Raw genomic sequence first — 9,596 nt, forward strand, 5'->3', positions numbered from 1 at the left:
AGAGGACCCTATCTCTAAATACCGTCACACTCTGAGATACTGACAGTTAAGACTTCCAACATATTTAGTGGCAGGGGTTGGGGGGCACACTTTAGCCCAAAACACTCCACAGTAAAGAATTATCCAGTCTAAAATGTCAGTTGTGCCAAGATTGAGAAACCTGTAATGTAAAGGAACTCCCAAGTCTACCTGAAAAATAAGGTCTAAAGAGCTTTTGTTGAGCACTATCTGTTAGCACTTAGCATATGTTTAATATTCATACATTGAAAGACATACATGTTTATATCTATCTGACAAATATTAAGGAACTTAGAGTAAGTGGTAGATCCAGAATTGAAACTGATAAACTTCTGGTTCTAAAATTCACCTTTTGTGAAAATACAGTTCTCACCAAACTTACAGTAATTCACTGGTTATTAACTCTTTCTACCTCCTCACTCCCCTCAAAGTTATAACATCTCCCATCAACGTCAGCTCAGAATGGCAGTGATGCTTATGGTTTGTAGGGGTGCAGGTGAGCTGCTGGATGCATTTTAGATGGCCTAGTATGCCAAGCCACCCTTTCATCCTCTATACTTGGTTTTTTTCGACCTAATGAAAGAATTCATACATGTAAGACCATGTATATAATATAGGGAGGTGTGCCTTTAAAAACAAAATCGTATGGTAAAGACTGATATGTCAACAGGGATAGACAAAATAGAGAAGGCTAGAACTGGGGGAAAAAAAAAAACAGAAACAGTGAATTTCAAACTTCTTCGCATCCGATAAAAGAAAGTAGCAGTGATTCAAATGAGAAACACTTCTGTTATGTACATATTATAAAAGTATGAACATAAGAAGGAAAACCACAACCATTACATTTTTTTACCATTTCAATAATTTTTTTTTTGGTTTTCAGTCTGTTTTTTAGACATCCTTAAGAACAACTATCTGAGGCTGTAAACAAGTATTTATATTAACACCCATGATACTGACCTACCTGCACTGAGACCTTAAAGGGGGCATTTCTCCATTCCTTCTGTGTATTTCTGGGTATCCCCAGGTTCAGATATTCAGAATACAGACACAAGTCCATGCTTGCATATGTTGCTGCTCCCCTGACAGACTTCTACCAGCATCTGCCCTCCTTACTGCTGCTCTGTCATGTGCACTGCGGCTGGTCCTGCTGGAAAGTCCTACCTTGCCTAGGACGCCATCCCCGATAGAGCCCCAGCATGTGCTAGGGCAGCCCTGCCTTCCTGTCCATTTCAGTCTCTTGGCCTTGCTGTGTTCCAAGTGGAAATGGGAGTGTGCTTTCCCGGTTTGCTAGTGTACTTAACTGTCACCCGGACCACAGCGTCCTGTGCAAAAATTTGCTTCTTCTCTCTTCCCCTTTCACTCTTTCTTCTTTCTCTCCTCCCACCCTTTTTTTTTTTCTTCTTTCCCCTTACCTTTCTTTCCTTTCTTCTCTTCCTCTCCTTCCTTCCTTCAACTATTAGGACTATATGTCAAGTAATATGCAAAAACAAAGACAGGTCCTGCCCTGATGGAGCTTGTAGACCAGAAGGGAAGATGAGCATTAAGTAATTATATAGATTAATGTACAACTGTGATGAGTGCAACAAAAGAGAGGTTCATGGCACTATCAAACATGCAGTGGAGGGATTTTGTTTTTGCCTATAAACTCTTGCCATAGAAAGCTTGAAAATCAGTCTAGGGGGACAGTGTTAATCACCATGTTCTTTCCTTATCCTTGTCTCCCCCAAAATTCATGTGTTGAAACTTAACAAGAGGTGGGAACTTTAGGACATGATTAAGTTGTGAGGGCAGAGCCCTTATAGATGGGGTCACGGTCCTTCTAAAAGGGGTTGAGGGAGTGGTTTTGTTTCCTCCCATCCCTTCCGCCACATGAGGACACAGTCTTCGTTCCCTCTGGAGGACTCAGCAACAACGCGCCATCTTGGAAGTAGAGAGCAGTCTTCACCAGACGCTGAATCTGGAATCTGCCAGTGCCTTGATCTTGGACTTCCCAGCCTCCATACCTGTGAGAAATAAATTTATATTGTCTATAAATTACCCAGTCTGTGGTATTTTCTTCTGGCAGCACGAATGGACACCCAGGAACTGATGTGTGCATCTTCTGACTCCTTTGGTTCTAAAATACAAAATATTAGCGTAAAATTATGGAAGTCAGCTCATGCTAGTAAGTGCCTGTGTGTCTGCCAACTTCCCAATAGTATCAAGAGAAGCTGGACAAGTCAGAATTTCGTATCACCTATCCAGGATCACCTCCATAAACACACACACACATACACACACACACACACACACACACACACACACACACACAGTACTTTAATTTGTCACAGATAGATTCCACAGTGCATAATCAATTCTATTTAATGATTGTATAACAATCCATCCGGATCTTGTGCCATTTTGCACAGACATTCTACTCTTGGACATTTAGGTTACTTCCAGTTTTCTCCAATTACAAATAATTTAGAAGGCATCATGGTGCATATAGTTTTTTCCATCTATATGATTACTGCCTTAGATTATATTCTCGGAGCTAGAATTATTGGGACCTTAGCTTTTAATAGAATCTATGGCCAGGTTTTCAAAATGGGATACCAAAGTATTCTAAAGGAGTTTTTTTCTCTGCGTCTTAATGGGTTTTAACTAGCTGGGCGAGGTGGCGGGCGCCTGTAGTCCCAACTACTTGGGAGGCTGAGGCAGGAGAATGGTGTAAACCCGGGAGGCGGAGCTTGCAGTGAGCGGAGATCCGGCCACTGCACTCCAGCCTGGGTGACAGAGCGAGACTCTGTCTCAAAAAAAAAAAAAAGAATCACATTGGAGCTCATCAGTGTCAATGTCACAGCAAATGCAAGGCTTTCATTTAACTATCAAAGCTGAGAGTCCAAAATTGAAAGGGACTAAAACAGAACAATTCTATGGAATTATAAGCAAACAAAGACCAACAATACTTTTCGTGTTCTAATGTAATAGAAAGATAGGTTCTAATTATCCCTAGTTTCAAATTAGAGATATACAATAGATTGTGTATCCTTAATTTGAAAATCTGAAATCGGAAATGTTCTGAAATTGGAAACTTTTTGAGTGCTGACATGACACTCAAACCCTCACTGGAGCATTTTGGATTTCAGATTTTTTGGATTAGGGATGCTTAACTGGTTAAGTATGATGCAAATATTCCAAAATGCATAATCTGAAACACTTCTGGTCCCAAGCATTTTAGATAAGGGATACTCAACTTGTATTTAAGATCTTTGAGGGGAATGGCTAAGAAATACTTCTATAGTGTTTCACACCCAGTCTTTGGATAGCAGCTGGATACATTTTCTGGCAAGATTCTAGAGCTGCTCTTAATCTAGTGCTCTCCAAAGAAGCCAGCTGGTTTGGTGTCAAATGAATAGACAGCAAGGCTGACATTCTACTGTAAATGTCTTTTCTTGAATGGGACTCAGGTAGGCAGCAAGCAGCGAATTTTTTTGGTCCCCATAATGTAACTTCGGAATTACAAGCACATAGTTGAAACCCCAGGATTCCACATGACGTTTATTTCCATTTGGATCACATAAGAACTGCATCACAGTCTTAAAAGAATTGTATCATATCTTTTATGTAATAGCTGATTTTGAACAGCACTGACTTTCTCATGCCTAATAAGTCTTCACTGCAAAATGCACTTTCTAGGGAACGTTACTGAATGAGCTATTTTAATGTAACTATTTGAATGTTAAAGACTATCATCTACTGAAAACATTTTGGCAACATAAGTAATGAATTTCTGAAAGCATGACATCTACATAGAATAATTTGTTTCCTATTTGCAATACATGGTATTGTGTTACTTAGGTTAAAAACCTAAAGAAGGGGGTGGGGCTAAGAGAACCATTATGGTAGCATAATGTAAGGCCCAAATCTGGTTGTCGAGAGACTATTCTTACCCACTTTGTCACAGTTTTGTAGAATACAGTCTTCATAGAAGCATATTTGTCTAGATGTATTTTGGGACCTTTGCTGATTTCTATCCAGAAAGGGAAAATAGTTGAATAAATGCTAAAAGTCATAACCTGGTCAGGGGCCGGTTTTTTTTTTTTTTTAAATAAAAGAATATCGTAGTGATGAACTGTGGGATGGTTCTGTTTTAAACCAGCTCAGCTTGTCCTTCATGCAAGATATATTCAGAGATCCAGATTTCTCTTTGTTAAGTTGTGATGGGCCAAAGTACTTACTAAAGGGTACTCTTTAGTAAGAATGGAATGGAACCCCCAAGAAAGGAGTGACATACAAAAAGCAGTGGTGAGCAAATACATTGGTAAACACACTGGTAAGTTTTAAGTAAATATAGATTTGGGGATGGGGAGTGGAGTGTGGTTAAAACAAGGTGGAAATAAAATAGTAGATAATCATGTGAGACATGGGAGATCAGAATATCAAGGTATTCTGAGGCTCTTGGTATTAGTATTATTTGGGAGGCATCGACCTACTTTGAACTCTTAAGAATCCATTTTAAGGTTTTAAAGGCAACTCTTAGTGAACACCTGTTTCCAGAAAATGGGTTTCAGGAAAACTTGATAAAGCCACTGAGGCAGAAAAGATTCGAAGAACAAGAAAAAGCATGGTGAATAGAAAATACGAAATAAGATGGTCCAATAACCCCAAGTATATCAATAATCACTATCCCTGAATGATTAAACTGAACTCTTAAGAGTAGCCAGTGTTTATTAAGTGTGTAGTACGTGCCAGGGCTAAGGGCTTTGCCAGTGTGAACTCAGTCATCGCAACAACCCTGTTGTACAGATAAGGAAACGGGACAAAGGTTAAGACGTGTTCCCACAGTAGTATGTGACAGTTTCTCAGGCTGGATTTTTAGGAAACAATCTAGCTTTATGCAGTTTACAAGAAACACACAGAAGGCAAAAAGGCAGGAAAAGATACCAGCCAAAGCTAATTAAGTGTAGCAATGGTTGTAACAAATTCATGTGTATATTTTTTTCATTTTGCTCTGGATTCGTGGAAACTTGTTATGAGAAATTGGGACTTGAATTAGCTTTTAAGAAGAGATGCAGTTTCCATTCGCAGAAGAGTACAGAGAATGCTGGAGATGTAAAATGACGTCAGGGTGAGGTGAGGAACAGTCATTGCTGGAGGGAACTAAGGGCTGGCCGTATAGGAATGTGGTGTGCTGCCACCTTCCCCTTCTCTTTCCTCTTGGTGTGCTCATTTCACCAAATGCTCTCCTTCAACGGAAGGAGGCAAAGCGCCTCCTCTGATATGCCTTTCTCTCACCCCATTTTCACCAAAATCTCCACTCAGTAAAGGAAAACAATGTCATTGCATGGATATTCATTTAATGAATACCGTGTTAGGATGTAATAAAGAATGTACAAGAAAGAAGCACTCCCTGCCCAGAGAGCTGCCTGTCTGACAAATCCAGTTCTAGGAGTGGGTCGCTTTCCCTCCCCCGGCCCCTGCTCCCTCATCTTGATATAAAATAGGGCATTTGAACTAGACTCTAGACTATCAAGAGCTGGAGGGAACCTCATCTATCATCTAGCTCAATCTCTTCTAAAAGATTGGAAAACAGATTCAGTGGGTGCCTAAGACATAGGGTGTCTTCTGGCTGTAATGTTTCAAGTATCTAAGACTCAGGTGGAAGTTCTGGCCAAGACACTCCTGCTGTGTGCTCTGCCCACAGATAAGACCTGGACTTAGAGGGCGTCGCAGAAGGCAGCAGGGGAAACCCACTGCTCCAGCCAAGGGGACAGGAAGGCAGCACTCGGATGTTTCTACGTGGTGACTTTGAATACTCCTGAGACTAGAAATCCAGGGAAATCAAGGCCCAGCCGTCTGCTAGCTGTGGTGACCCTGCTCACTCCCTGGGTTGAGGGTCCAGGAACCTAGCAGCAGACTCACCGAAGAACTGTGCCCTCTTTTGCTTCTAAGGAGAGTCCATCCAGGCCTTGAGTTTCAGACAGGAAGTATTGAGGGTGAGGGCAATTGACCAGCTTCAAACTCCTCAAGCCCCCTTAGGTGAAAAAGGATAATCCTTGTAAGGGGTGAGAAAGAGGGGTTTGTATTTCCAGGCCTTTCTATCCAGTGGATTCTTAAACTATTCACTACCCACCCCTTCCAAACCCAGGCCACCTGATAGTCAATCACTTTTCTCTTAAGAGGTGCTGTCTCACTATGTTGTCCAGGCTGGAGAGCAGTGGCGATTCACAGGTGCCATCATCGTGTACTGCAGTCTCAAACTCCTGGGCTCTAGTAATCCTCCTGCCTCGGCCTCCTGAGTAGCTAGGACTGCAGGCAGGGGCCACCATGCCCAGCTCTTTGGTCGCCTGTAACAGATTCTTTCCCCATCACACCTCTGCTGGCCCCCAGTCATGCTCTTGCCCTCCTGTACCACCACTGAATCCCTGCTTCAGGTTCCCGCTCTGACCTATTCGTAGCTGTCCCCACACCAACAACTCTTTGACCCCCTCCCCCTTCCAGTGACCTTCATTCCTGTAACCTTGCTACTTTTTCACTGTTTATCATCCCGGGCCCCACACGCATGTCCTTACATCCATATTATCCAGTTCAGATTCCATGGCCCATCACAGCCATTCCCTTGCCTCTCCCCTCCACCACATTCGCCTGGCCCTCATGGTTTTCCTGCCACCTATCTAGTTACTCTTTCTCAGTCTCCTTTGCTCAAGCCTCTTTCTCTGCTTGACTTCTAACCATGAATGAGAAGTGCCCCAGAGACTAGTCTCTGACTGTCTTCTCTAGCTATGTTTTCTGCCTAGTTGGTTTCATCTGGTCACGTGGCTTTAAGTTCTGTCTCTATGCTAATGATTCTCAAAAGCATTCCGCTCTGTCTTTAACCTCTCACTTTCCTGTAAAGCCTGCTTCCCACTTCCTGGTTATTTGTTCTCCCTAATGCTTTACTGCTCCGCAAAATAATTGTCTATATTCCCCATCGTCCCCTCCACTCTTCTATGAAAATGAGTACTTTTTTAAAAAATATTCCTCTCCCCTGAGTTTCAGACTGATTTGCCTGACACGTCCACTTGGCTTAGAGGCACCCCAACCTAACATGTCCAAAGGAGAACTCTTGATCTCCTTCCCTATCCCAAGCCTGCTTCTTCCCAAATCTTCCTATTTCAGTCCATCACACCCTCATTCACATAGTTGCTCAGGCCAAAAACTAAGTAATGAGTTGTTGAACAAATATCTGGGGTTTAATTAGGAAGCAACTATTTGTATCTCTTCATAGCCCTTCAAAATGTATTCAGGGGGTTGTCTACCCCTAGATGGAAATATTCCTGTGGTCCCATGACTTTTGTGATCACTCTTAGGTAATACAAAAAAAAAAAAAAAATACCTATAGTCCGAAGTTAAAATACCTGGTCTCATGTAGTGATAAAAGTCTGACCTTGATTTATAGTTTTCTCCCTACCCCAGCCAGAGCTTGCTGTAATCTGGCTTCTTGCAGTGTATGTGGCTGGCTGGTGGTCAGGTGCTTGCGCAGTTCTCTCCCTACCCTGTTCTACTTCATGCTTTCACCCGCCCTCCAGCATCTGGCAGTTGGTTCAGGTAGTGGAGAGAGAGAGGAGAAGCAGGGGAACAGGGAAGCTCTTTTCTGAAAGGTACTGTCATAAGATGGCTCACCCACTGGGCCCAGCAGGTAGTTAAAGCTGGCTGTCATGGTTCCAGCCCCACTGAGCAAGTTGTGCCACAGAGCTTATAACTCACGTGGGAATTTTCCTCCGAGTGGCAGCCCTTTTCTTCAATGTGTGGTTTTCTCTGGTCAATTCTACACAGACTCTGAGGATCCCATTGCTTCTCTGGCCAGTCGCCCTGAGGATTTACAGTGACCCCAGGCCAAATCTAGATCTAGATCTAGAACAGCTCTGGATTTCCAGCCTGGTGAGCTGAACCTCAGTTCCCTCTGCCCCCCAAACTGCAGGGAATGTATAGTAAGTTCTCTGAGCGGTCCAGCTGAAGGCCATTTCACTTCATTTAAAGTGAAGGGGCAAGTGCCTCACACCCTCCTCTCTACGAAGAGAGGGATGTGGGACTCTCAATACAATTTATTTCAAAGAAATCACATTATCCACACACTTCAACCCTTTTAATACCTTCCTGGTGGTTGAAGCATTCACCAGGCAGCTGGTTTTCAGCTGAGTCATTTAGCAAGTCCTACCTGGTTTGTCTCACAATTCCTTTTGGCATCTGACATTTATTTTCTTTCCTCCAAACCAAAACGTTTTAATATCCTGTTACACATAGAGCTCAACTTTGTTTCTATGAATTTGTCTGCGTTTGAATTTGCCTATACCTCATATAAGTTGAATCATACTGTCTTGTCTTTTCTGGCTGGCCAATTTCACTAGCATAATGTCCTCAAGGTTCATCCATATTGTAGCATATGACAGGATCTCCTTTTTTCTTTTTTTTTGAGATGGAGTCTGTCACCGAGGCTGGAGTGCAGTGGTACGATCTTGGCACACTGCAACCTCCACCTCCTGGATTCAAGCGATTCTACTGCATCAGCCTCCTGAGTAGCTGGGACCACAGGCACCTGCCACCATGTCAGGCTAATTTTTGTATTTTTAGCAGAGGCAGGGTTTCACCATATTGGCCAGGCTGGGCTCGAACTCCTGACCTTGTGATCCATCTGCCTTGGCCTTGCAAAGTGCTGGGATTACAGGTGAGCCACCAAGCCTGACTGACAAGATCTCCTTTTTTAAGGCTGAATAGTATTCCATTGTATGTATATGCCACATTTTCTTTGTTCATGTATTGGTGGACATTTGGGTTGCTTCTACCTCTTGGCTATTGTGAATAATGCTGTGATGAACATAGAAGTGCAAATATCTCTTCAAGATCCTGTTTTGAAGTATTTGGGGAATATACCCAGAGGTGGGATGGCTGGATCACATGGTAATTCTACTTTTAATTTTTTGAGAAATCCTCTTACTGTTTTCCACAGAAGCTGCACTATTTACATTTCCATCAGCAGTGCACAAGGGCTCCAATTTCTTCACATCCTCACCAGCACTTGTTATTTTCTAGGTTTTATTTATTTATTTGTTTATTTATTTTATAGTGGCCATTCTAGTAGTGTGAGGTGATAGCTCTTTGTGGTTTTGATTTGCATTTCTCTAATGATTAGCGATATTAAGCATCTTTTATATGCTTGTTGGCCATTCATTTATCTTCTTTGGAAACATATCTTCTCAAGTCCTTTGCCCATTTTTTAATCAGGTTGTTTTTTTCATGTAGTTTTAGAACTCATCTTTGATCTCTTGTCTTTACCCAACACATCTTACCATCACCAGGATTCTTATTGGTGCACCCTTCAGAATGTATCCTCTATCTCTCCCCTCCTTAGCCCCTCCAGCGCTACCATGTTTATTTCAGTCACCATCATCTTTCAATGATGCTACTGTTCTAGCTTCCTAATTAGTTTCTCTCTCCATCCACATTTATCCCACCATACTTGATTCTTCCCCAACAGCCATCTTTCAGAAATGTAGATCAAATATTATTCTCCTCCTTCAAGTCATCTAATGGCTGCCCAATATATTTCAACTCAA

This window comes from Rhinopithecus bieti, unplaced genomic scaffold, assembly GCF_001698545.2.
Source record: "Rhinopithecus bieti isolate Rb0 unplaced genomic scaffold, ASM169854v2 scaffold_7049, whole genome shotgun sequence".
NCBI classification, from domain to species: domain Eukaryota; kingdom Metazoa; phylum Chordata; class Mammalia; order Primates; family Cercopithecidae; genus Rhinopithecus; species Rhinopithecus bieti.